The sequence below is a fragment of the Ornithodoros turicata genome, unplaced genomic scaffold (assembly GCF_037126465.1).
Source record: "Ornithodoros turicata isolate Travis unplaced genomic scaffold, ASM3712646v1 ctg00001448.1, whole genome shotgun sequence".
In the NCBI taxonomy this organism is placed as follows: Eukaryota; Metazoa; Arthropoda; class Arachnida; order Ixodida; family Argasidae; genus Ornithodoros; species Ornithodoros turicata.
This window is the reverse complement of record NW_026999616.1, coordinates 1-27,692: the sequence shown is the minus strand read 5'-3', so window position 1 is coordinate 27,692 and position 27,692 is coordinate 1. Positions and strand designations below refer to the sequence as shown.

The 27,692-nt window shown below is 51.0% G+C and overlaps 7 non-coding genes and 8 pseudogenes across 7 annotated transcripts; all 15 read right to left on the bottom strand.

The window, feature by feature from the left end:
- Positions 1–2,155: 2,155 nt before the first annotated feature.
- Positions 2,156–2,269, bottom strand: LOC135377028 (5S ribosomal RNA; annotated as a pseudogene).
- A 5,703-nt stretch (positions 2,270–7,972) lies between these two features.
- LOC135377019 (5S ribosomal RNA) lies at positions 7,973–8,091 on the bottom strand. The gene has a single exon (XR_010417981.1). It is a non-coding gene; the product is annotated as a 5S ribosomal RNA (ribosomal RNA).
- A 1,150-nt stretch (positions 8,092–9,241) lies between these two features.
- On the bottom strand, positions 9,242–9,360 carry LOC135377020 (5S ribosomal RNA; annotated as a pseudogene).
- Positions 9,361–11,411: 2,051 nt separating this feature from the next.
- On the bottom strand, positions 11,412–11,525 carry LOC135377027 (5S ribosomal RNA; annotated as a pseudogene).
- An 809-nt stretch (positions 11,526–12,334) lies between these two features.
- Positions 12,335–12,453, bottom strand: LOC135377018 (5S ribosomal RNA). The gene has a single exon (XR_010417980.1). It is a non-coding gene; the product is annotated as a 5S ribosomal RNA (ribosomal RNA).
- Positions 12,454–13,603: 1,150 nt separating this feature from the next.
- LOC135377025 (5S ribosomal RNA) lies at positions 13,604–13,717 on the bottom strand (annotated as a pseudogene).
- Positions 13,718–16,361: 2,644 nt separating this feature from the next.
- Positions 16,362–16,475, bottom strand: LOC135377024 (5S ribosomal RNA; annotated as a pseudogene).
- An 807-nt stretch (positions 16,476–17,282) lies between these two features.
- Positions 17,283–17,401, bottom strand: LOC135377033 (5S ribosomal RNA). The gene has a single exon (XR_010417986.1). It is a non-coding gene; the product is annotated as a 5S ribosomal RNA (ribosomal RNA).
- Positions 17,402–18,550: 1,149 nt separating this feature from the next.
- LOC135377032 (5S ribosomal RNA) lies at positions 18,551–18,669 on the bottom strand. The gene has a single exon (XR_010417985.1). It is a non-coding gene; the product is annotated as a 5S ribosomal RNA (ribosomal RNA).
- Positions 18,670–19,818: 1,149 nt separating this feature from the next.
- Positions 19,819–19,937, bottom strand: LOC135377034 (5S ribosomal RNA). The gene has a single exon (XR_010417987.1). It is a non-coding gene; the product is annotated as a 5S ribosomal RNA (ribosomal RNA).
- Positions 19,938–22,003: 2,066 nt separating this feature from the next.
- Positions 22,004–22,117, bottom strand: LOC135377023 (5S ribosomal RNA; annotated as a pseudogene).
- Positions 22,118–22,925: 808 nt separating this feature from the next.
- On the bottom strand, positions 22,926–23,044 carry LOC135377021 (5S ribosomal RNA; annotated as a pseudogene).
- Positions 23,045–24,199: 1,155 nt separating this feature from the next.
- Positions 24,200–24,318, bottom strand: LOC135377029 (5S ribosomal RNA). The gene has a single exon (XR_010417983.1). It is a non-coding gene; the product is annotated as a 5S ribosomal RNA (ribosomal RNA).
- A 1,157-nt stretch (positions 24,319–25,475) lies between these two features.
- LOC135377022 (5S ribosomal RNA) lies at positions 25,476–25,589 on the bottom strand (annotated as a pseudogene).
- Positions 25,590–27,313: 1,724 nt separating this feature from the next.
- On the bottom strand, positions 27,314–27,432 carry LOC135377017 (5S ribosomal RNA). The gene has a single exon (XR_010417979.1). It is a non-coding gene; the product is annotated as a 5S ribosomal RNA (ribosomal RNA).
- Between the last annotated feature and the right edge of the window lie 260 nt (positions 27,433–27,692).

Genomic DNA, 27,692 nt, shown 5'->3' with positions numbered 1-27,692 from the left:
TTTAACAAAGTTGGATCGTATCTATGCAGCAGGTTTACGTACCATCCTCGGAGTGCCACAGGCTACTTCACTCCATGGCACAATTGAAGAACACGGAGGCCCCACTCTCTCAGCATTACAAACAGCTGAGATAATGAAACTGCACTTGCGACATAAGGCCAGACACGTTGACCACCCACTTGGCCGAATCCACACTGACCGCCCTGGCTCTCACCTGGGAAGGGCCATACAGGAGCTTCAAAAACACATTCCCAAAAACTACAAACAAGCCGCGGCTAACAACATCCCGCCATGGCTGCTCGTTAGACCACACACAGAAACAACCATACCTGGTATAAAGAAAAAAGCGGATACGTCCAATCTAGTCATCAGACAGTTTGCCCTGGAACACCTGGAGGAGGTCAGCAGCCACGCCCGGGTCATTTACAGCGACGGGTCCACGGCGAAGGCGTCTTCTACGGCAGCAGTCTACATCCCTGAAAATGAGCACGAAATTAAACACCGGCTCAGTCACAAAACGTCATCCACGGCAACTGAGTTGCGTGCCATTTTCACGGCACTCGAATACATACAAACTACAGAACCAAGAAACTGGGCTGTTTTCACCGACTCTAAGCCTGCCATAATGGCCATCGCGAACCCCAAAGAAAACAACACACTGGTCAGCGACATCCTGACCACTCACACACAGTTACGCAATACAGGCCACGCCATATCCATCCATTGGATACCAGGGCACTGCGACATCCCAGGAAACGAACGAGCAGACAAAGCGGCTAAAGCAGCTCACACGCTAACAGAGATAACACCAATTCCACTGACAAAACATGACGCTGCAGTAATAGCGAGAACAGCAGCGAACGAAGTAATGCTAAAGGAAATGAGAAATACAAGCACAAGAGACAAAAGGCTCCAAACACTGGACAAACATGGGACGCACACAGGACACAAAAACATGCATAGAAAAGATGCGACTCTCCTACACAGGCTCCGCCTTGGAGTCGCATACACAAAGGCGCAAAACTTCAAACTTGGGAGAACAACCAGCCCATTGTGCACAACGTGCGGGGAACCGGAAGACGTGTCACACATTTTTTTAAACTGCCTAAAATACGACTCACAAAGACAAGACTTGCAGCAATCGCTGTCCAAACTTGATGATCACCCTCTAACACTACGCAAAATACTAGGCTCTTGGCCCACACATAAGCAAAACGTTACAGCGGCTAAGGCAGCGCTAAAGTACCTGGCCGACTGCCAACTGCACGACCTCTAATCACATTCGATATCGGACAACTGCGAATAGCAAGCAGCCACATCAAAAGCACAATCACCGACACCAAATAAAGAAACTGACATACTAATAAAGTGGAAACCAGACTCACATGGGCATACTGCAAGGATCCCTGGGCCAACTTCAATAAAGCGCTCTGCGACCACGTTTACGCGCCTCCCACCATCGATTATTTTTTTAATTTTTCTTTTTTGTTTTTTTTGTTTTTTTTTATAGAGTAGCAAGCCAGCTCAGGCTAGGCTGACATCTCTCACCTCATACTAAAAAAAAAAAAAAGGGTTTAAAGGGGCACACATGCACACATATAGCTAGGCGTCCTCGTTTTTTTTAAATAAATAAATAAATTAATTAATTAATTAAACAGAGAGAACAGTAAAAACGAGTACATGGAGGATGAGGAGGAGTGTCGTTGGGAGGAACCCGAGAGGTCTGCCTGCCTGATTAGGCGGCATGTTTCTCGGGAAGGGAAAGATGGTGGAGAGGAGGAAAGGGTGAAGTGGAAGATAGCTGATAGCTGCGTCCATGGGGACTTCAGGGGAACTGTGCCGGCATACGCCTATTACACATCTGAGGGAAACCCAGGAAAAACCCCAGACGGCACAGCCGGCCCGCGGATTCGAGCCGCGGACCTCCCAGTCTCCAAGCGCACGCGTTACCGCTGCGCCACCGGAGCTGGTGAAATATCATATAAACATATATACTATAAACTATAAACATATCACGCGCCGCGGCCGCCGGCATTCTGGCGACCTGGAGCTGCTCCCCGATTGGTCGGCGCGGCGAGCAATCGTGCCGTGGACGTGCGAAAATCATGCGGACACAGTGAATGACTAGGAAAAAAAGAAAAAAAAAAGAAAAGGATGCCATCAGCACTCGGTGTTCCCAGGTGGTCTCCCTCCCAAGTACTGACCGAGCCCAATGCTGCTTAGCTTCGGTTATCGGACGAGAACCGGCGTATTCAGCATGGTATGCAGCGTATTCAGCATGTACGACGTTGCGGTTTTCGGAGGTAGTGGGACGGAGGGAAAAATAAACAAACAAACTGTTGGAGCAGGTAGTGAGGAGCGTGGGAAAGACGGCGAGAGCGCCACGGCTTAGCGCAGAGGCGAAAGCGCGGAAGATGTCAAATTGCCGCTGACCAAAGGAATAATAATAATAATGACAAGAAAGGGGATGAGTAGGTAAGGGACTCAGCAAGGGTTTAAAGGGGCACACATGCACACATATAGCTAGGCGTCCTCGTTTTTTTTAAATAAATAAATAAATTAATTAATTAAGTAAACAGAGAGAACAGTAAAAACGAGTACATGGAGGATGAGGAGGAGTGTCGTTGGGAGGAACCCGAGAGGTCTGCCTGCCTGATTAGGCGGCATGTTTCTCGGGAAGGGAAAGATGGTGGAGAGGAGGAAAGGGTGAAGTGGAAGATAGCTGATAGCTGCGTCCATGGGCCGACTTCAGGGGAACTGTGCCGGCATACGCCTATTACACATCTGAGGGAAACCCAGGAAAAACCCCAGACGGCACAGCCGGCCCGCGGATTCGAACCGCGGACCTCCCAGTCTCCAAGCGCACGCGTTACCGCTGCGCCACCGGAGCTTTTTTTTTTTTTTTTCGTTGCTTTTTTTTACCTTTTTTTTTTATTATTACATTAAAATTTCCAACACGACACCATCTCTTTGGCGTCGTACACTTAAAAACACCTCACAATGAGCAGTCCTTGTGGTCACTCCAGATGACTGTCACAGGAAAGTTATCAAGAAGTCCTCAACTTAATAAGGAGCCATGAGCTGTATGCAAGAGTCTCTGCTACTAAAATCGACGGGGCGGAGGAACACTCTCAGCTCTTCTGGGAATGAGTTGCACAATGTATCGCGCAAGTTGATTACACTGCGTAGGAGGTCGTCGTCGCCGACGCCGCGCTCCTGTAATACACTCACAGACCAGTTGATCTTAGTTACGAGCAGGACGAGCGGAATTCGCGGATGAGACCTGCCATTTGCAATGTCCATGCGATGAATCCACAGTACGTGCAGGCCAAGGAGGCACAGAAGGCTTAGGCCGACGCTGCACTCCGTTGCAACTTCAAGGAACTTCAGACGAATCCACGTGAGTTCCTCCTCGATACCAAAAGTTGTACGCAGAAAGCCCCAAAACTGTACAGCATTTCTGCATCCCAGGAAAGTGTGAGGCAGATCCTCCTCCGCCGCGAAACACATGTCGCATTTGTTGGACCACGGAACCGTGAAGCCCTTCTTTATCAGCCATGACTTGACCGGCAGGGTCTCAGTGTGAAATAATGTAAAAAACCTCTGGGTACCTGTGGATACTGGCAGTTTCTTCACATTCTTAAGGACCATATCTTGCTCTCTCCCTGGATAGTTGCTTCGATACAACGGTGCAGGAAACAAACTGTTGATCATATCCCAGTACAACTTCTGACGCTTAACCGAGATTAGATACTCCCAGGAGAACATATCCTTCAAGAAGTTAACAGACTGAGCTACTTCCCTGTAGAAAGCGAGACCCATCTTACGCTTCGGAGGGTTCGCCGTCGTCACTGTGAATGCGGGTGTGAAGACACAGCCAAGCGTCTGAAAAGCCCACTGCAGGACACCGTGCTTCTTTTTCCGAAAGTAGAGAAAACGATGGACTAAAAGCTTGACAGCTACGTTGACCAATCCAAATCCACCCCCTTGTATGGAGTGGAATATGTTAGTTCTTCTCATCCTCTCCATTGGCGAGTTCCAGATGAAGACAGCGAAGATCCTATGCACGCGGTGCGCACATGATGCTGGACACGGTGTGACCTGGGCATGGTAGAAGAACACTGGATAGACTGCAGTATTGCAGATGAACGATCTCGTTAAGAAAGACGTGTTCCTACCAGCCCACTTCAGGAGCGGAGCTCGAAGATGGTTGATATGTGGACTCCACTGTTCAGTCAGAGGCGTCGTGGGATCGAAGGTGATGCCGAGATACCTCTTGATCGTCTTGTCCCATGTGATTCCAGAGAAGTGCTCAGGCGCTGTATCCCAGGGCCCTAGCCAGGCTCCAGATGTTTTCTCTAGGTTAATGCTGGCGCCGGACGCTTCACAGAAGGTAGCGACGTGCTCGAGAATGAGTTCGACCTGATGCCTCGCAGAGAAGATGACCGCTATATCGTCCGCATAGGAGAGAACGCTCAAGTTACCCCCGTGCGTTTCAAGGCCTTTGATCCTCTTGTCGGCCATGAGGTTCCTGCATAGCGGCTCTAAGTACAGCGCAAACAGAATAGGAGACAGGGGACAACCTTGCGGTACTGACTGCTTCACGGGGATAGGCGCGCTCGGGTTGCCGTTGATGAGTAGTGTAGCCGTTAGCTCTCTGTAGCACGTTCTTATCCAGCCCTCCATATAGTCGCCCACATCACACCACTTGAGGAGTGCAAAAAGAAAGCCATGTAGTACTCTGTCAAACGCGCGACTGAGATCGATCTGAAGTACCGCTAGCGCCTTTTGGAGTGCGTTTGCTACTTCACATACTGTGCGCATCAGGTGAAGATTCGTTACTAGTGAGCGGCCTTTAAAACCATAAGGTTGATGCGTCCCGACCACGGAAGACAGTCCTATCTCCAGGCGTCTTGCCAAGATCTTAGCAAGAACCTTGTATTCAGTGGACAGCAGACTGATCGGTCGGAAGTCGCTGACATCGGTAGCTTCACACGCCTTCTTTTTCTTCCTGATAAGGACTACATGGGCTTGCCTCATTGAAGGAGGGAGGAGCTTCCTTTTGTAGATGTCATCGAAAACGATTTTCAGGATGGGTGCTAGACGCTCGCTGAACAGCTTATAGAAGGCTGTCCCAATGCCATCAGGCCCCGGGGATTTCCTAGCTGGCAGCTTTTTGATGGCCCAGAGTACTTCTTCAACACTGATTTCTTCCTGCAATCTATCTTTAACTTCATCCGGAACCTTAGGAACTTGTGCGAATAGGCGTGTGTTCAGTTCATTCACTGGGTTTGACGAAGGCGCTAACAAATCTTTGTACACTTTAACAAAAGCTTCTTCAATTCCTTTGCTGTCACGTACTATGCCGTTACCAGTCTGTACTGCTGTGATGGCGTTCGTCGAAAAGTGTTTCCTCTCCAATGTCGCAAAAACTTTAGCTGGTCGTTCCTCTCTCTCAATTAGTTGAACTCTGCTGCGTATAACGGCTCCTGCGTACTCCCTGTTCAGCAAGGTCCGCAGTTCATCTTTACAATGCCGAATGTCTTCTATAAATAGGCCGGGTGCACGTTCTTCTTCCCGAATTAGAAGCTTCAATGTGTCCACCAGGCATTTCTTCTGGTACTTCGCTCTCTGACTCTGCAGTTGTCCAACGCTGATTGCGGCAGCCCTGAAACGGCACTTGAAGAGCTCCCATGAAACAGCGTCAATCTTTCCTGCAACAACATAGTCGTTCAACAGCTCTGACACCTGAGACCAAAAACCTTCGTCCTCCAGCAATGCTTCGTTGAACTTCCAAGGAGTGCTCCTTGGTGACTGCGTGGTTCTCTCAGGTGTCACAGCAAAAGTCAGAAGCACCATGCCGTGATCTGAATAGCTGGAGGGTTCGACGACATATCGGCTACCGGTGACATCGATCTCCGCAGACAGATATAGCCGGTCCAGTCGTGCATGCGAGCTTCCTTGCCAGTGCGTGAAACGGAAGGTGTTATTCCGTATACCATTTGCTGCATCAACTAGGTTGTTCTCGTACAATAACTTGCTCAGTTCCGTTGATCCGGCGTCCTTCCACGATGTGTGTGAAGTTTTATCAGCAGCCGACAAAACACAGTTAAAATCTCCCGCTAGCAGAACTTTGCCCGGGACATTCACAAATTCCCGCAAAAGGATAAAGAAGTCTTTCCTTTCACATGCTCCATTCGGTGCATATACTGAGATCACGCGTAATAGTTCCCCTTGGATTAGGCAATCAACGAAGCTGATGCGACCTTGGCAGTCATGGCCGATATCTGGAACGACCTTAATCTTCATGGATCGTTTCACAAACACCGCTGTGCCCGCGCTTCCCTGTATAGCTTGAGAATGAAAAACCTGATAAGACTGTTTGAAGAACTGAACGAGATCCTCCTCATTTCCGTCGGTATCAATCTTAGTCTCTTGCACAAACAAGATATCGATGTTTTTCGCTAATAACATGTCCAGAAGGTATTGCTTCCTTTTCCTGCTTATGAGACTTCTGACGTTGAAAGTAGCAACTGTAATCTTCATGGTGAGGCAGCTTTTGGGTCTCTAGTAAGGTGACTGCCCTTATCTCGAGTGTCGTACGGAATATTGGGCACTGCCCATTTCTTGCGTTTGGTTCTAAAACTAGGCCGCTGCCTATTATCCGATTCCAAAGGGGTGTTATTCGGATCGCCCTCCATCTCTGACAACTCGGACTCCGTTGTGTCAGGGCGCCGGCTTAAAGTGTCCAGGTTAGCACCATGATTAGTAGGGGGTTCCTTTCTGTTGCTGGGTTCAGCGTTGCAGTTGGGATCGGTAGGTTGTGACTGGTGTTCTAAAGGAGTCACGGGCGCATCGGGCGTTGCTACGCCAGCCGGGGCACTTAAAATAGCATCGTCGCTAGCGTTGGTGGGCCCTGAAAGGATGTTCATTGCGTTAGCCGTTTCCTCCTGGTCCATGACGACGTCGGCATTGTCCTCCTGGACCGGGCGCGTCATCTGTGCGTAGGACCGAATACAATTTTCTGCGAGGTGTCCAAAACGACGACAGGTAGTGCACCTCGGGGTTTTGCAGTACTGCCTAATGTGGCCGACTTCTCTACACCGGAGACATAATCTTGGCCTCCCGGGAACAGACACGAGAACTTGGCTTCCACCCACTTTCATGAGATGTGGAATCCTCTCGGCAGAGACGTCATCATGTAACCTAAGCTTGACAACCCTCGTTGTTGTTTCTACATGCCCGAAAGTGTCGTCGCGCCATCTCTCGCGCTGCACATCAGATACCTTGCCGAAGCCCTGGAATGCCAGCTGAAGTTGGGAGTCGCTCACATGATAGGGTATCCAGAAGACTTTCACTGTCAGTTCCCTTTGGGACGGGTCAAGTAGTAGGCACCTCTTTCCTTTTACCACACACTCCTTATGTCGGAGTATCCTGTCCTTTGCATCCTGCGTGCTAGTCGTTAACAGCCAGACATGATTCATTAGGTACGCGCCGAACTGCGTGATATCTTGAGGATTGCCAAAGCTCTTTAAAGCAGGCTTAAAGTCTTCAATTCGATAGGGCCTACCGGTAATATCCGCATGCATAATGATGGCATTGCATCCAAGAGAATCCTTCGGTAATACAGGAAGCACAATTCTGTAATCCTGAGGCACACTTGAAGCAGAAGATCCTTCTGTATCCAGGCTAGGGTTAGCCTTGTTTACCGCTCCAACCGAGCTCATGATACCACGTCCGAACTCGTTCGCAGCCGGAAGTAGAATGCGCTGCGCCACCGGAGCTGGTGAAATGTCATATAAACATATATACTATAAACTATAAACATATCACTCGCCGCGGCCGCCGGCATTCTGGCGACCTGGAGCTGCTCCCCGATTGGTCGGCGCGGCGAGCAATCGTGCCGTGGACGTGCGAAAATCATGCGGACACAGTGAATGACTAGGAAAAAAAGAAAAAAAAAAGAAAAGGATGCCATCAGCACTCGGTGTTCCCAGGTGGTCTCCCTCCCAAGTACTGACCGAGCCCAATGCTGCTTAGCTTCGGTTATCGGACGAGAACCGGCGTATTCAGCATGGTATGGCCGATGGCGAGAGGCTATGCTTAACTGCACGAATTGTATCGTGCGCTGGCGGACGAAGCGCAGTTGAACGCGCTTTTCTTGAACAAAGAAGGATGCCAGTGAAAAGGTTAGCCAGCCACGGCGCTCGAACCAACGCCTTGCGCATTTGGCTGTCCCTGCGCGCGATTACGTTGGTATTTCGGCGGCGAAATAAACGGAGCAGCTCACGCCTCGTTTGTGGGGCTACTGCATGGTTACGTGCAATGATAACAGCTGTCATGTTAGTGACGAGAATACTAGCAACGACGATAGCAAGAAAGAGAAGCGGCGCGTAGCGGAAATCGCTTGTAGAGGCGGCGTGGAGTCCAATTTTTGGAGAACGCGGCTGTACGACGTTGCGGTTTTCGGAGGTAGTGGGACGGAGGGAAAAATAAACAAACAAACTGTTGGAGCAGGTAGTGAGGAGCGTGGGAAAGACGGCGAGAGCGCCACGGCTTAGCGCAGAGGCGAAAGCGCGGAAGATGTCAAATTGCCGCTGACCAAAGGAATAATAATAATAATGACAAGAAAGGGGATGAGTAGGTAAGAGACTCAGCAAGGGTTTAAAGGGGCACACATGCACACATATAGCTAGGCGTCCTCGTTTTTTTTAAATAAATAAATAAATTAATTAATTAATTAAACAGAGAGAACAGTAAAAACGAGTACATGGAGGATGAGTGTCGTTGGGAGGAACCCGAGAGGTCTGCCTGCCTGATTAGGCGGCATGTTTCTCGGAAAGGGAAAGATGGTGGAGAGGAGGAAAGGGTGAAGTGGAAGATAGCTGATAGCTGCGTCCATGGGCCGACTTCAGGGGAACTGTGCCGGCATACGCCTATTACACATCTGAGGGAAACCCAGGAAAAACCCCGGACGGCACAGCCGGCCCGCGGATTCGAACCGCGGACCTCCCAGTCTCCAAGCGCACGCGTTACCGCTGCGCCACCGGAGCTGGTGAAATATCATATAAACATATATACTATAAACTATAAACATATCACGCGCCGCGGCCGCCGGCATTCTGGCGACCTGGAGCTGCTCCCCGATTGGTCGGCGCGGCGAGCAATCGTGCCGTGGACGTGCGAAAATCATGAGGACACAGTGAATGACTAGGAAAAAAAGAAAAAAAAAAGAAAAGGATGCCATCAGCACTCGGTGTTCCCAGGTGGTCTCCCTCCCAAGTATTGACCGAGCCCAATGCTGCTTAGCTTCGGTTATCGGACGAGAACCGGCGTATTCAGCATGGTATGGCCGATGGCGAGAGGCTATGCTTAACTGCACGAATTGTATCGTGCGCTGGCGGACGAAGCGCAGTTGAACGCGCTTTTCTTGAACAAAGAAGGATGCCAGTGAAAAGGTTAGCCAGCCACGGCGCTCGAACCAACGCCTTTCGCATTTGGCTGTCCCTGCGCGCGATTACGTTGGTATTTCGGCGGCGAAATAAACGGAGCAGCTCGCGCCTCGTTTGTGGGGCTACTGCATGGTTACGTGCAATGATAACAGCTGTCATGTTAGTGACGAGAATACTAGCAACGACGATAGCAAGAAAGAGAGAAGCGGCGCGTAGCGGAAATCGCTCGTAGAGGCGGCGTGGAGTCCAATTTTTGGAGAACGCGGCTGTACGACGTTGCGGTTTTCGGAGGTAGTGGGACGGAGGGAAAAATAAACAAACAAACCGTTGGAGCAGGTAGTGAGGAGCGTGGGAAAGACGGCGAGAGCGCCACGGCTTAGCGCAGAGGCGAAAGCGCGGAAGATGTCAAATTGCCGCTGACCAAAGGAATAATAATAATAATGACAAGAAAGGGGATGAGTAGGTAAGGGACTCAGCAAGGGTTTAAAGGGGCACACATATAGCTAGGCGTCCTCGTTTTTTTTAAAATAAATAAATAAATAAATTAATTAATTAAACAGAGAGAACAGTAAAAACGAGTACATGGAGGATGAGGAGGAGTGTCGTTGGGAGGAACCCGAGAGGTCTGCCTGCCTGATTAGGCGGCATGTTTCTCGGGAAGGGAAAGATGGTGGAGAGGAGGAAAGGGTGAAGTGGAAGATAGCTGATAGCTGCGTCCATGGGCCGACTTCAGGGGAACTGTGCCGGCATACGCCTATTACACATCTGAGGGAAACCCAGGAAAAACCCCAGACGGCACAGCCGGCCCGCGGATTCGAACCGCGGACCTCCCAGTCTCCAAGCGCACGCGTTACCGCTGCGCCACCGGAGCAGGTGAAATATCATATAAACATATATACTATAAACTATAAACATATCACGCGCCGCGGCCGCCGGCATTCTGGCGACCTGGAGCTGCTCCCCGATTGGTCGGCGCGGCGAGCAATCGTGCCGTGGACGTGCGAAAATCATGCGGACACAGTGAATGACTAGGAAAAAAAGAAAAAAAAAGAAAAGGATGCCATCAGCACTCGGTGTTCCCAGGTGGTCTCCCTCCCAAGTACTGACCGAGCCCAATGCTGCTTAGCTTCGGTTATCGGACGAGAACCGGCGTATTCAGCATGTACGACGTTGCGGTTTTCGGAGGTAGTGGGACGGAGGGAAAAATAAACAAACAAACTGTTGGAGCAGGTAGTGAGGAGCGTGGGAAAGACGGCGAGAGCGCCACGGCTTAGCGCAGAGGCGAAAGCGCGGAAGATGTCAAATTGCCGCTGACCAAAGGAATAATAATAATAATGACAAGAAAGGGGATGAGTAGGTAAGGGACTCAGCAAGGGTTTAAAGGGGCACACATGCACACATATAGCTAGGCGTCCTCGTTTTTTTTAAATAAATAAATTAATAAATTAATTAATTAAACAGAGAGAACAGTAAAAACGAGTACATGGAGGATGAGGAGGAGTGTCGTTGGGAGGAACCCGAGAGGTCTGCCTGCCTGATTAGGCGGCATGTTTCTCGGGAAGGGAAAGATGGTGGAGAGGAGGAAAGGGTGAAGTGGAAGATAGCTGATAGCTGCGTCCATGGGCCGACTTCAGGGGAACTGTGCAGGCATACGCCTATTACACATCTGAGGGAAACCCAGGAAAAACCCCAGACGGCACAGCCGGCCCGCGGATTCGAACCGCGGACCTCCCAGTCTCCAAGCGCACGCGTTACCGCTGCGCCACCGGAGCTGGTGAAATATCATATAAACATATATACTATAAACTATAAACATATCACGCTCCGCGGCCGCCGGCATTCTGGCGACCTGGAGCTGCTCCCCGATTGGTCGGCGCGGCGAGCAATCGTGCCGTGGACGTGCGAAAATCATGCGGACACAGTGAATGACTAGGAAAAAAAGAAAAAAAAAGAAAAGGATGCCATCAGCACTCGGTGTTCCCAGGTGGTCTCCCTCCCAAGTACTGACCGAGCCCAATGCTGCTTAGCTTCGGTTATCGGACGAGAACCGGCGTATTCAGCATGGTATGCAGCGTATTCAGCATGTACGACGTTGCGGTTTTCCGAGGTAGTGGGACGGAGGGAAAAATAAACAAACAAACTGTTGGAGCAGGTAGTGAGGAGCGTGGGAAAGACGGCGAGAGCGCCACGGCTTAGCGCAGAGGCGAAAGCGCGGAAGATGTCAAATTGCCGCTGACCAAAGGAATAATAATAATAATGACAAGAAAGGGGATGAGTAGGTAAGGGACTCAGCAAGGGTTTAAAGGGGCACACATGCACACATATAGCTAGGCGTCCTCGTTTTTTTTAAATAAATAAATAAATTAATTAATTAATTAAACAGAGAGAACAGTAAAAACGAGTACATGGAGGATGAGGAGGAGTGTCGTTGGGAGGAAACCGAGAGGTCTGCCTGCCTGATTAGGCGGCATGTTTCTCGGAAAGGGAAAGATGGTGGAGAGGAGGAAAGGGTGAAGTGGAAGATAGCTGATAGCTGCGTCCATGGGCCGACTTCAGGGGAACTGTGCCGGCATACGCCTATTACACATCTGAGGGAAACCCAGGAAAAACCCCGGACGGCACAGCCGGCCCGCGGATTCGAACCGCGGACCTCCCAGTCTCCAAGCGCACGCGTTACCGCTGCGCCACCGGAGCTGGTGAAATATCATATAAACATATATACTATAAACTATAAACATATCACGCGCCGCGGCCGCCGGCATTCTGGCGACCTGGAGCTGCTCCCCGATTGGTCGGCGCGGCGAGCAATCGTGCCGTGGACGTGCGAAAATCATGAGGACACAGTGAATGACTAGGAAAAAAAGAAAAAAAAAAGAAAAGGATGCCATCAGCACTCGGTGTTCCCAGGTGGTCTCCCTCCCAAGTACTGACCGAGCCCAATGCTGCTTAGCTTCGGTTATCGGACGAGAACCGGCGTATTCAGCATGGTATGGCCGATGGCGAGAGGCTATGCTTAACTGCACGAATTGTATCGTGCGCTGGCGGACGAAGCGCAGTTGAACGCGCTTTTCTTGAACAAAGAAGGATGCCAGTGAAAAGGTTAGCCAGCCACGGCGCTCGAACCAACGCCTTTCGCATTTGGCTGTCCCTGCGCGCGATTACGTTGGTATTTCGGCGGCGAAATAAACGGAGCAGCTCGCGCCTCGTTTGTGGGGCTACTGCATGGTTACGTGCAATGATAACAGCTGTCATGTTAGTGACGAGAATACTAGCAACGACGATAGCAAGAAAGAGAGAAGCGGCGCGTAGCGGAAATCGCTTGTAGAGGCGGCGTGGAGTCCAATTTTTGGAGAACGCGGCTGTACGACGTTGCGGTTTTCGGAGGTAGTGGGACGGAGGGAAAAATAAACAAACAAACCGTTGGAGCAGGTAGTGAGGAGCGTGGGAAAGACGGCGAGAGCGCCACGGCTTAGCGCAGAGGCGAAAGCGCGGAAGATGTCAAATTGCCGCTGACCAAAGGAATAATAATAATAATGACAAGAAAGGGGATGAGTAGGTAAGGGACTCAGCAAGGGTTTAAAGGGGCACACATATAGCTAGGCGTCCTCGTTTTTTTTAAAATAAATAAATAAATAAATTAATTAATTAAACAGAGAGAACAGTAAAAACGAGTACATGGAGGATGAGGAGGAGTGTCGTTGGGAGGAACCCGAGAGGTCTGCCTGCCTGATTAGGCGGCATGTTTCTCGGGAAGGGAAAGATGGTGGAGAGGAGGAAAGGGTGAAGTGGAAGATAGCTGATAGCTGCGTCCATGGGCCGACTTCAGGGGAACTGTGCCGGCATACGCCTATTACACATCTGAGGGAAACCCAGGAAAAACCCCAGACGGCACAGCCGGCCCGCGGATTCGAACCGCGGACCTCCCAGTCTCCAAGCGCACGCGTTACCGCTGCGCCACCGGAGCTGGTGAAATATCATATAAACATATATACTATAAACTATAAACATATCACGCGCCGCGGCCGCCGGCATTCTGGCGACCTGGAGCTGCTCCCCGATTGGTCGGCGCGGCGAGCAATCGTGCCGTGGACGTGCGAAAATCATGCGGACACAGTGAATGACTAGGAAAAAAAGAAAAAAAAAGAAAAGGATGCCATCAGCACTCGGTGTTCCCAGGTGGTCTCCCTCCCAAGTACTGACCGAGCCCAATGCTGCTTAGCTTCGGTTATCGGACGAGAACCGGCGTATTCAGCATGGTATGCAGCGTATTCAGCATGTACGACGTTGCGGTTTTCCGAGGTAGTGGAACGGAGGGAAAATAAACAAACAAACTGTTGGAGCAGGTAGTGAGGAGCGTGGGAAAGACGGCGAGAGCGCCACGGCTTAGCGCAGAGGCGAAAGCGCGGAAGATGTCAAATTGCCGCTGACCAAAGGAATAATAATAATAATGACAAGAAAGGGGATGAGTAGGTAAGGGACTCAGCAAGGGTTTAAAGGGGCACACATGCACACATATAGCTAGGCGTCCTCGTTTTTTTTAAATAAATAAATAAATAAATTAATTAATTAAACAGAGAGAACAGTAAAAACGAGTACATGGAGGATGAGGAGGAGTGTCGTTGGGAGGAACCCGAGAGGTCTGCCTGCCTGATTAGGCGGCATGTTTCTCGGGAAGGGAAAGATGGTGGAGAGGAGGAAAGGGTGAAGTGGAAGATAGCTGATAGCTGCGTCCATGGGCCGACTTCAGGGGAACTGTGCAGGCATACGCCTATTACACATCTGAGGGAAACCCAGGAAAAACCCCAGACGGCACAGCCGGCCCGCGGATTCGAACCGCGGACCTCCCAGTCTCCAAGCGCACGCGTTACCGCTGCGCCACCGGAGCTGGTGAAATATCATATAAACATATATACTCTAAACTATAAACATATCACGCGCCGCGGCCGCCGGCATTCTGGCGACCTGGAGCTGCTCCCCGATTGGTCGGCGCGGCGAGCAATCGTGCCGTGGACGTGCGAAAATCATGCGGACACAGTGAATGACTAGGAAAAAAAGAAAAAAAAAAGAAAAGGATGCCATCAGCACTCGGTGTTCCCAGGTGGTCTCCCTCCCAAGTACTGACCGAGCCCAATGCTGCTTAGCTTCGGTTATCGGACGAGAACCGCGTATTCAGCATGGTATGCAGCGTATTCAGCATGTACGACGTTGCGGTTTTCGGAGGTAGTGGGACGGAGGGAAAAATAAACAAACAAACTGTTGGAGCAGGTAGTGAGGAGCGTGGGAAAGACGGCGAGAGCGCCACGGCTTAGCGCAGAGGCGAAAGCGCGGAAGATGTCAAATTGCCGCTGACCAAAGGAATAATAATAATAATGACAAGAAAGGGGATGAGTAGGTAAGGGACTCAGCAAGGGTTTAAAGGGGCACACATGCACACATATAGCTAGGCGTCCTCGTTTTTTTTAAATAAATAAATAATAAATTAATTAATTAAACAGAGAGAACAGTAAAAACGAGTACATGGAGGATGAGGAGGAGTGTCGTTGGGAGGAACCCGAGAGGTCTGCCTGCCTGATTAGGCGGCATGTTTCTCGGGAAGGGAAAGATGGTGGAGAGGAGGAAAGGGTGAAGTGGAAGATAGCTGATAGCTGCGTCCATGGGCCGACTTCAGGGGAACTGTGCAGGCATACGCCTATTACACATCTGAGGGAAACCCAGGAAAAACCCCAGACGGCACAGCCGGCCCGCGGATTCGAACCGCGGACCTCCCAGTCTCCAAGCGCACGCGTTACCGCTGCGCCACCGGAGCTGGTGAAATATCATATAAACATATATACTCTAAACTATAAACATATCACGCGCCGCGGCCGCCGGCATTCTGGCGACCTGGAGCTGCTCCCCGATTGGTCGGCGCGGCGAGCAATCGTGCCGTGGACGTGCGAAAATCATGCGGACACAGTGAATGACTAGGAAAAAAAGAAAAAAAAAAGAAAAGGATGCCATCAGCACTCGGTGTTCCCAGGTGGTCTCCCTCCCAAGTACTGACCGAGCCCAATGCTGCTTAGCTTCGGTTATCGGACGAGAACCGGCGTATCGGTTGCAGCGTATTCAGCATGTACGACGTTGCGGTTTTCGGAGGTAGTGGGACGGAGGGAAAAATAAACAAACAAACTGTTGGAGCAGGTAGTGAGGAGCGTGGGAAAGACGGCGAGAGCGCCACGGCTTAGCGCAGAGGCGAAAGCGCGGAAGATGTCAAATTGCCGCTGACCAAAGGAATAATAATAATAATGACAAGAAAGGGGATGAGTAGGTAAGGGACTCAGCAAGGGTTTAAAGGGGCACACATGCACACATATAGCTAGGCGTCCTCGTTTTTTTTAAATAAATAAATAATAAATTAATTAATTAAACAGAGAGAACAGTAAAAACGAGTACATGGAGGATGAGGAGGAGTGTCGTTGGGAGGAACCCGAGAGGTCTGCCTGCCTGATTAGGCGGCATGTTTCTCGGGAAGGGAAAGATGGTGGAGAGGAGGAAAGGGTGAAGTGGAAGATAGCTGATAGCTGCGTCCATGGGCCGACTTCAGGGGAACTGTGCAGGCATACGCCTATTACACATCTGAGGGAAACCCAGGAAAAACCCCAGACCGGCACAGCCGGCCCGCGGATTCGAACCGCGGACCTCCCAGTCTCCAAGCGCACGCGTTACCGCTGCGCCACCGGAGCTGGTGAAATATCATATAAACATATATACTATAAACTATAAACATATCACGCTCCGCGGCCGCCGGCATTCTGGCGACCTGGAGCTGCTCCCCGATTGGTCGGCGCGGCGAGCAATCGTGCCGTGGACGTGCGAAAATCATGCGGACACAGTGAATGACTAGGAAAAAAGAAAAAAAAAAGAAAAGGATGCCATCAGCACTCGGTGTTCCCAGGTGGTCTCCCTCCCAAGTACTGACCGAGCCCAATGCTGCTTAGCTTCGGTTATCGGACGAGAACCGGCGTATTCAGCATGGTATGCAGCGTATTCAGCATGTACGACGTTGCGGTTTTCCGAGGTAGTGGGACGGAGGGAAAAATAAACAAACAAACTGTTGGAGCAGGTAGTGAGGAGCGTGGGAAAGACGGCGAGAGCGCCACGGCTTAGCGCAGAGGCGAAAGCGCGGAAGATGTCAAATTGCCGCTGACCAAAGGAATAATAATAATAATGACAAGAAAGGGGATGAGTAGGTAAGGGACTCAGCAAGGGTTTAAAGGGGCACACATGCACACATATAGCTAGGCGTCCTCGTTTTTTTTAAATAAATAAATAAATTAATTAATTAATTAAACAGAGAGAACAGTAAAAACGAGTACATGGAGGATGAGGAGGAGTGTCGTTGGGAGGAAACCGAGAGGTCTGCCTGCCTGATTAGGCGGCATGGTTCTCGGGAAGGGAAAGATGGTGGAGAGGAGGAAAGGGTGAAGTGGAAGATAGCTGATAGCTGCGTCAATGGGCGACTTCAGGGGAACTGTGCCGGCATACGCCTATTACACATCTGAGGGAAACCCAGGAAAAACCCCAGACGGCACAGCCGGCCCGCGGATTCGAACCGCGGACCTCCCAGTCTCCAAGCGCACGCGTTACCGCTGCGCCACCGGAGCTGGTGAAATATCATATAAACATATATACTATAAACTATAAACATATCACGCGCCGCGGCCGCCGGCATTCTGGCGACCTGGAGCTGCTCCCCGATTGGTCGGCGCGGCGAGCAATCGTGCCGTGGACGTGCGAAAATCATGCGGACACAGTGAATGACTAGGAAAAAAAGAAAAAAAAAGAAAAGGATGCCATCAGCACTCGGTGTTCCCAGGTGGTCTCCCTCCCAAGTACTGACCGAGCCCAATGCTGCTTAGCTTCGGTGATCGGACGAGAACCGGCGTATTCAGCATGGTATGGCCGATGGCAAGAGGCTATGCTTAACTGCACGAATTGTATCGTGCGCTGGCGGACGAAGCGCAGTTGAACGCGCTTTTCTTGAACAAAGAAGGATGCCAGTGAAAAGGTTAGCCAGCCACGGCGCTCGAACCAACGCCTTGCGCATTTGGCTGTCCCTGTGCGCGATTACGTTGGTATTTCGGCGGCGAAATAAACGGAGCAGCTCGCGCCTCGTTTGTGGGGCTACTGCATGGTTACATGCAATGATAACAGCTGTCATGTTAGTGACGAGAATACTAGCAACGACGATAGCAAGAAAGAGAGAAGCGGCGCGTAGCGGAAATCGCTTGTAGAGGCGGCGTGGAGTCCAATTTTTGGAGAACGCGGCTGTACGACGTTGCGGTTTTCGGAGGTAGTGGGACGGAGGGAAAAATAAACAAACAAACTGTTGGAGCAGGTAGTGAGGAGCGTGGGAAAGACGGCGAGAGCGCCACGGCTTAGCGCAGAGGCGAAAGCGCGGAAGATGTCAAATTGCCGCTGACCAAAGGAATAATAATAATAATGACAAGAAAGGGGATGAGTAGGTAAGGGACTCAGCAAGGGTTTAAAGGGGCACACATGCACACATATAGCTAGGCGTCCTCGTTTTTTTTAAATAAATAAATAAATTAATTAATTAATTAAACAGAGAGAACAGTAAAAACGAGTACATGGAGGATGAGGAGGAGTGTCGTTGGGAGGAAACCGAGAGGTCTGCCTGCCTGATTAGGCGGCATGTTTCTCGGGAAGGGAAAGATGGTGGAGAGGAGGAAAGGGTGAAGTGGAAGATAGCTGAGTCCATGGGGACTTCAGGGGAACTGTGCCGGCATACGCCTATTACACATCTGAGGGAAACCCAGGAAAAACCCCAGACGGCACAGCCGGCCCGCGGATTCGAACCGCGGACCTCCCAGTCTCCAAGCGCACGCGTTACCGCTGCGCCACCGGAGCTGGTGAAATATCATATAAACATATATACTATAAACTATAAACATATCACGCGCCGCGGCCGCCGGCATTCTGGCGACCTGGAGCTGCTCCCCAATTGGTCGGCGCGGCGAGCAATCGTGCCGTGGACGTGCGAAAATCATGCGGACACAGTGAATGACTAGGAAAAAAAGAAAAAAAAAAGAAAAGGATGCCATCAGCACTCGGTGTTCCCAGGTGGTCTCCCTCCCAAGTACTGACCGAGCCCAATGCTGCTTAGCTTCGGTGATCGGACGAGAACCGGCGTATTCAGCATGGTATGGCCGATGGCAAGAGGCTATGCTTAACTGCACGAATTGTATCGTGCGCTGGCGGACGAAGCGCAGTTGAACGCGCTTTTCTTGAACAAAGAAGGATGCCAGTGAAAAGGTTAGCCAGCCACGGCGCTCGAACCAACGCCTTGCGCATTTGGCTGTCCCTGTGCGCGATAACGTTGGTATTTCGGCGGCGAAATAAACGGAGCAGCTCGCGCCTCGTTTGTGGGGCTACTGCATGGTTACGTGCAATGATAACAGCTGTCATGTTAGTGACGAGAATACTAGCAACGACGATAGCAAGAAAGAGAGAAGCGGCGCGTAGCGGAAATCGCTTGTAGAGGCGGCGTGGAGTCCAATTTTTGGAGAACGCGGCTGTACGACGTTGCGGTTTTCGGAGGTAGTGAGACGGAGGGAAAAATAAACAAACAAACTGTTGGAGCAGGTAGTGAGGAGCGTGGGAAAGACGGCGAGAGCGCCACGGCTTAGCGCAGAGGCGAAAGCGCGGAAGATGTCAAATTGCCGCTGACCAAAGGAATAATAATAATAATGACAAGAAAGGGGATGAGTAGGTAAGGGACTCAGCAAGGGTTAAAAGGGGCACACATGCACACATATAGCTAGGCGTCCTCGTTTTTTTTAAATAAATAAATAAATAATTAATTAATTAAACAGAGAGAACAGTAAAAACGAGTACATGGAGGATGAGTGTCGTTGGGAGGAACCCGAGAGGTCTGCCTGCCTGATTAGGCGGCATGTTTCTCGGGAAGGGAAAGATGGTGGAGAGGAGGAAAGGGTGAAGTGGAAGATAGCTGATAGCTGCGTCCATGGGCCGACTTCAGGGGAACTGTGCCGGCATACGCCTATTACACATCTGAGGGAAACCCAGGAAAAACCCCAGACGGCACAGCCGGCCCGCGGATTCGAACCGCGGACCTCCCAGTCTCCAAGCGCACGCGTTACCGCTGCGCCACCGGAGCTGGTGAAATATCATATAAACATATATACTATAAACTATAAACATATCACGCGCCGCGGCCGCCGGCATTCTGGCGACCTGGAGCTGCTCCCCGATTGGTCGGCGCGGCGAGCAATCGTGCCGTGGACGTGCGAAAATCATGAGGACACAGTGAATGACTAGGAAAAAAAGAAAAAAAAGAAAAGGATGCCATCAGCACTCGGTGTTCCCAGGTGGTCTCCCTCCCAAGTACTGACCGAGCCCAATGCTGCTTAGCTTCGGTTATCGGACGAGAACCGGCGTATTCAGCATGGTATGGCCGATGGCGAGAGCTATGCTTAACTGCACGAATTGTATCGTGCGCTGGCGGACGAAGCGCAGTTGAACGCGCTTTTCTTGAACAAAGAAGGATGCCAGTGAAAAGGTTAGCCAGCCACGGCGCTCGAACCAACGCCTTTCGCATTTGGCTGTCCCTGCGCGCGATTACGTTGGTATTTCGGCGGCGAAATAAACGGAGCAGCTCGCGCCTCGTTTGTGGGGCTACTGCATGGTTACGTGCAATGATAACAGCTGTCATGTTAGTGACGAGAATACTAGCAACGACGATAGCAAGAAAGAGAGAAGCGGCGCGTAGCGGAAATCGCTTGTAGAGGCGGCGTGGAGTCCAATTTTTGGAGAACGCGGCTGTACGACGTTGCGGTTTTCGGAGGTAGTGGGACGGAGGGAAAAATAAACAAACAAACTGTTGGAGCAGGTAGTGAGGAGCGTGGGAAAGACGGCGAGAGCGCCACGGCTTAGCGCAGAGGCGAAAGCGCGGAAGATGTCAAATTGCGCTGACCAAAGGAATAATAATAATAATGACAAGAAAGGGGATGAGTAGGTAAGGGACTCAGCAAGGGTTTAAAGGGGCACACATATAGCTAGGCGTCCTCGTTTTTTTTTAAATAAATAAATAAATTAATTAATTAAACAGAGAGAACAGTAAAAACGAGTACATGGAGGATGAGGAGGAGTGTCGTTGGGAGGAACCCGAGAGGTCTGCCTGCCTGATTAGGCGGCATGTTTCTCGGGAAGGGAAAGATGGTGGAGAGGAGGAAAGGGTGAAGTGGAAGATAGCTGATAGCTGCGTCCATGGGCCGACCTTCAGGGGAACTGTGCCGGCATACGCCTATTACACATCTGAGGGAAACCCAGGAAAAACCCCAGACGGCACAGCCGGCCCGCGGATTCGAACCGCGGACCTCCCAGTCTCCAAGCGCACGCGTTACCGCTGCGCCACCGGAGCTGGTGAAATATCATATAAACATATATACTATAAACTATAAACATATCACGCGCCGCGGCCGCCGGCATTCTGGCGACCTGGAGCTGCTCCCCGATTGGTCGGCGCGGCGAGCAATCGTGCCGTGGACGTGCGAAAATCATGCGGACACAGTGAATGACTAGGAAAAAAAGAAAAAAAAAAGAAAAGGATGCCATCAGCACTCGGTGTTCCCAGGTGGTCTCCCTCCCAAGTAATGACCGAGCCCAATGCTGCTTAGCTTCGGTTATCGGACGAGAACCGGCGTATTCAGCATGGTATGCAGCGTATTCAGCATGTACGACGTTGCGGTTTTCCGAGGTAGTGGGACGGAGGGAAAAATAAACAAACAAACTGTTGGAGCAGGTAGTGAGGAGCGTGGGAAAGACGGCGAGAGCGCCACGGCTTAGCGCAGAGGCGAAAGCGCGGAAGATGTCAAATTGCCGCTGACCAAAGGAATAATAATAATAATGACAAGAAAGGGGATGAGTAGGTAAGGGACTCAGCAAGGGTTTAAAGGGGCACACATGCACACATATAGCTAGGCGTCCTCGTTTTTTTTAAATAAATAAATAAATAAATTAATTAATTAAACAGAGAGAACAGTAAAAACGAGTACATGGAGGATGAGGAGGAGTGTCGTTGGGAGGAAACCGAGAGGTCTGCCTGCCTGATTAGGCGGCATGTTTCTCGGGAAGGGAAAGATGGTGGAGAGGAGGAAAGGGTGAAGTGGAAGATAGCTGATAGCTGCGTCCATGGGGACTTCAGGGGAACTGTGCCGGCATACGCCTATTACACATCTGAGGGAAACCCAGGAAAAACCCCAGACGGCACAGCCGGCCCGCGGATTCGAACCGCGGACCTCCCAGTCTCCAAGCGCACGCGTTACCGCTGCGCCACCGGAGCTGGTGAAATATCATATAAACATATATACTATAAACTATAAACATATCACGCGCCGCGGCCGCCGGCATTCTGGCGACCTGGAGCTGCTCCCCGATTGGTCGGCGCGGCGAGCAATCGTGCCGTGGACGTGCGAAAATCATGCGGACACAGTGAATGACTAGGAAAAAAAGAAAAAAAAAGAAAAGGATGCCATCAGCACTCGGTGTTCCCAGGTGGTCTCCCTCCCAAGTACTGACCGAGCCCAATGCTGCTTAGCTTCGGTTATCGGACGAGAACCGGCGTATTCAGCATGGTATGCAGCGTATTCAGCATGTACGACGTTGCGGTTTTCCGAGGTAGTGGGACGGAGGGAAAAATAAACAAACAAACTGTTGGAGCAGGTAGTGAGGAGCGTGGGAAAGACGGCGAGAGCGCCACGGCTTAGCGCAGAGGCGAAAGCGCGGAAGATGTCAAATTGCCGCTGACCAAAGGAATAATAATAATAATGACAAGAAAGGGGATGAGTAGGTAAGGGACTCAGCAAGGGTTTAAAGGGGCACACATGCACACATATAGCTAGGCGTCCTCGTTTTTTTTAAATAAATAAATAAATTAATTAATTAATTAAACAGAGAGAACAGTAAAAACGAGTACATGGAGGATGAGGAGGAGTGTCGTTGGGAGGAACCCGAGAGGTCTGCCTGCCTGATTAGGCGGCATGTTTCTCGGGAAGGGAAAGATGGTGGAGAGGAGGAAAGGGTGAAGTGGAAGATAGCTGATAGCTGCGTCCATGGGCCGACTTCAGGGGAACTGTGCCGGCATACGCCTATTACACATCTGAGGGAAACCCAGGAAAAACCCCAGACGGCACAGCCGGCCCGCGGATTCGAACCGCGGACCTCCCAGTCTCCAAGCGCACGCGTTACCGCTGCGCCACCGGAGCTGGTGAAATATCATATAAACATATATACTATAAACTATAAACATATCACGCGCCGCGCCGCCGGCATTCTGGCGACCAGGAGCTGCTCCCCGATTGGTCGGCGCGGCGAGCAATCGTGCCGTGGACGTGCGAAAATCATGAGGACACAGTGAATGACTAGGAAAAAAAGAAAAAAAAAAGAAAATGATGCCATCAGCACTCGGTGTTCCCAGGTGGTCTCCCTCCCAAGTACTGACCGAGCCCAATGCTGCTTAGGTTCGGTTATCGGACGAGAACCGGCGTATTCAGCATGGTATGGCCGATGGCGAGAGCTATGCTTAACTGCACGAATTGTATCGTGCGCTGGCGGACGAAGCGCAGTTGAACGCGCTTTTCTTGAACAAAGAAGGATGCCAGTGAAAAGGTTAGCCAGCCACGGCGCTCGAACCAACGCCTTTCGCATTTGGCTGTCCCTGCGCGCGATTACGTTGGTATTTCGGCGGCGAAATAAACGGAGCAGCTCGCGCCTCGTTTGTGGGCTACTGCATGGTTACGTGCAATGATAACAGCTGTCATGTTAGTGACGAGAATACTAGCAACGACGATAGCAAGAAAGAGAGAAGCGGCGCGTAGCGGAAATCGCTTGTAGAGGCGGCGTGGAGTCCAATTTTTGGAGAACGCGGCTGTACGACGTTGCGGTTTTCGGAGGTAGTGGGACGGAGGGAAAAATAAACAAACAAACTGTTGGAGCAGGTAGTGAGGAGCGTGGGAAAGACGGCGAGAGCGCCACGGCTTAGCGCAGAGGCGAAAGCGCGGAAGATGTCAAATTGCCGCTGACCAAAGAATAATAATAATAATGACAAGAAAGGGGATGAGTAGGTAAGGGACTCAGCAAGGGTTTAAAGGGGCACACATGCACACATATAGCTAGGCGTCCTCGTTTTTTTTTAAATAAATAAATAAATTAATTAATTAATTAAACAGAGAGAACAGTAAAAACGAGTACATGGAGGATGAGGAGGAGTGTCGTTGGGAGGAAACCGAGAGGTCTGCCTGCCTGATTAGGCGGCATGTTTCTCGGGAAGGGAAAGATGGTGGAGAGGAGGAAAGGGTGAAGTGGAAGATAGCTGATAGCTGCGTCCATGGGGACTTCAGGGGAACTGTGCCGGCATACGCCTATTACACATCTGAGGGAAACCCAGGAAAAACCCCAGACGGCACAGCCGGCCCGCGGATTCGAACCGCGGACCTCCCAGTCTCCAAGCGCACGCGTTACCGCTGCGCCACCGGAGCTGGTGAAATATCATATAAACATATATACTATAAACTATAAACATATCACGCGCCGCGGCCGCCGGCATTCTGGCGACCTGGAGCTGCTCCCCGATTGGTCGGCGCGGCGAGCAATCGTGCCGTGGACGTGCGAAAATCATGCGGACACAGTGAATGACTAGGAAAAAAAGAAAAAAAAAAAGAAAAGGATGCCATCAGCACTCGGTGTTCCCAGGTGGTCTCCCTCCCAAGTACTGACCGAGCCCAATGCTGCTTAGCTTCGGTGATCGGACGAGAACCGGCGTATTCAGCATGGTATGGCCGATGGCGAGAGGCTATGCTTAACTGCACGAATTGTATCGTGCGCTGGCGGACGAAGCGCAGTTGAACGCGCTTTTCTTGAACAAAGAAGGATGCCAGTGAAAAGGTTAGCCAGCCACGGCGCTCGAACCAACGCCTTGCGCATTTGGCTGTCCCTGTGCGCGATTACGTTGGTATTTCGGCGGCGAAATAAACGGAGCAGCTCGCGCCTCGTTTGTGGGGCTACTGCATGGTTACGTGCAATGATAACAGCTGTCATGTTAGTGACGAGAATACTAGCAACGACGATAGCAAGAAAGAGAGAAGCGGCGCGTAGCGGAAATCGCTTGTAGAGGCGGCGTGGAGTCCAATTTTTGGAGAACGCGGCTGTACGACGTTGCGGTTTTCGGAGGTAGTGGGACGGAGGGAAAAATAAACAAACAAACTGTTGGAGCAGGTAGTGAGGAGCGTGGGAAAGACGGCGAGAGCGCCACGGCTTAGCGCAGAGGCGAAAGCGCGGAAGATGTCAAATTGCCGCTGACCAAAGGAATAATAATAATAATGACAAGAAAGGGGATGAGTAGGTAAGGGACTCAGCAAGGGTTTAAAGGGGCACACATGCACACATATAGCTAGGCGTCCTCGTTTTTTTTAAATAAATAAATAATAAATAAATTAATTAAACAGAGAGAACAGTAAAAACGAGTACATGGAGGATGAGGAGGAGTGTCGTTGGGAGGAACCCGAGAGGTCTGCCTGCCTGATTAGGCGGCATGTTTCTCGGGAAGGGAAAGATGGTGGAGAGGAGGAAAGGGTGAAGTGGAAGATAGCTGATAGCTGCGTCCATGGGCCGACTTCAGGGGAACTGTGCCGGCATACGCCTATTACACATCTGAGGGAAACCCAGGAAAAACCCCAGACGGCACAGCCGGCCCGCGGATTCGAACCGCGGACCTCCCAGTCTCCAAGCGCACGCGTTACCGCTGCGCCACCGGAGCTGGTGAAATATCATATAAACATATATACTATAAACTATAAACATATCACGCGCCGCGGCCGCCGGCATTCTGGCGACCTGGAGCTGCTCCCCGATTGGTCGGCGCGGCGAGCAATCGTGCCGTGGACGTGCGAAAATCATGCGGACACAGTGAATGACTAGGAAAAAAAGAAAAAAAAAAGAAAAGGATGCCATCAGCACTCGGTGTTCCCAGGTGGTCTCCCTCCCAAGTACTGACCGAGCCCAATGCTGCTTAGCTTCGGTTATCGGACGAGAACCGGCGTATTCAGCATGGTATGCAGCGTATTCAGCATGTACGACGTTGCGGTTTTCGGAGGTAGTGGGACGGAGGGAAAAATAAACAAACAAACTGTTGGAGCAGGTAGTGAGGAGCGTGGGAAAGACGGCGAGAGCGCCACGGCTTAGCGCAGAGGCGAAAGCGCGGAAGATGTCAAATTGCCGCTGACCAAAGGAATAATAATAATAATGACAAGAAAGGGGATGAGTAGGTAAGGGACTCAGCAAGGGTTTAAAGGGGCACACATGCACACATATAGCTAGGCGTCCTCGTTTTTTTTAAATAAATAAATAAATAAATTAATTAATTAAACAGAGAGAACAGTAAAAACGAGTACATGGAGGATGAGGAGGAGTGTCGTTGGGAGGAACCCGAGAGGTCTGCCTGCCTGATTAGGCGGCATGTTTCTCGGGAAGGGAAAGATGGTGGAGAGGAGGAAAGGGTGAAGTGGAAGATAGCTGATAGCTGCGTCCATGGGCCGACTTCAGGGGAACTGTGCCGGCATACGCCTATTACACATCTGAGGGAAACCCAGGAAAAACCCCAGACGGCACAGCCGGCCCGCGGATTCGAACCGCGGACCTCCCAGTCTCCAAGCGCACGCGTTACCGCTGCGCCACCGGAGCTGGTGAAATATCATATAAACATATATACTATAAACTATAAACATATCACGCGCCGCGGCCGCCGGCATTCTGGCGACCTGGAGCTGCTCCCCGATTGGTCGGCGCGGCGAGCAATCGTGCCGTGGACGTGCGAAAATCATGCGGACACAGTGAATGACTAGGAAAAAAAGAAAAAAAAAAGAAAAGGATGCCATCAGCACTCGGTGTTCCCAGGTGGTCTCCTCCCAAGTACTGACCGAGCCCAATGCTGCTTAGCTTCGGTTATCGGACGAGAACCGGCGTATTCAGCATGGTATGCAGCGTATTCAGCATGTACGACGTTGCGGTTTTCGGAGGTAGTGGGACGGAGGGAAAAATAAACAAACAAACTGTTGGAGCAGGTAGTGAGGAGCGTGGGAAGACGGCGAGAGCGCCACGGCTTAGCGCAGAGGCGAAAGCGCGGAAGATGTCAAATTGCCGCTGACCAAAGGAATAATAATAATAATGACAAGAAAGGGGATGAGTAGGTAAGGGACTCAGCAAGGGTTTAAAGGGGCACACATGCACACATATAGCTAGGCGTCCTCGTTTTTTTTAAATAAATAAATAAATTAATTAATTAAACAGAGAGAACAGTAAAAACGAGTACATGGAGGATGAGGAGGAGTGTCGTTGGGAGGAACCCGAGAGGTCTGCCTGCCTGATTAGGCGGCATGTTTCTCGGGAAGGGAAAGATGGTGGAGAGGAGGAAAGGGTGAAGTGGAAGATAGCTGATAGCTGCGTCCATGGGCCGACTTCAGGGGAACTGTGCCGGCATACGCCTATTACACATCTGAGGGAAACCCAGAAAAACCCCAGACGGCACAGCCGGCCCGCGGATTCGAACCGCGGACCTCCCAGTCTCCAAGCGCACGCGTTACCGCTGCGCCCACCGGAGCTGGTGAAATATCATATAAACATATATACTATAAACTATAAACATATCACGCGCCGCGGCCGCCGGCATTCTGGCGACCTGGAGCTGCTCCCCGATTGGTCGGCGCGGCGAGCAATCGTGCCGTGGACGTGCGAAAATCATGCGGACACAGTGAATGACTAGGAAAAAAGAAAAAAAAAGAAAAGGATGCCATCAGCACTCGGTGTTCCCAGGTGGTCTCCCTCCCAAGTACTGACCGAGCCCAATGCTGCTTAGCTTCGGTGATCGGACGAGAACCGGCGTATTCAGCATGGTATGGCCGATGGCGAGAGGCTATGCTTAACTGCACGAATTGTATCGTGCGCTGGCGGAACGAAGCGCAGTTGAACGCGCTCTTCTTGAACAAAGACGATGCCAGTGAAAAGGTAGCCAGCCACGGCGCTCGAACCAACGCCCTGCGCATTTGGCTGTCCCTGTGCGCGATTACGTTGGTATTTCGGCGGCGAAATAAACGGAGCAGCTCGCGCCTCGTTTGTGGGGCTACTGCATGGTTACGTGCAATGATAACAGCTGTCATGTTAGTGACG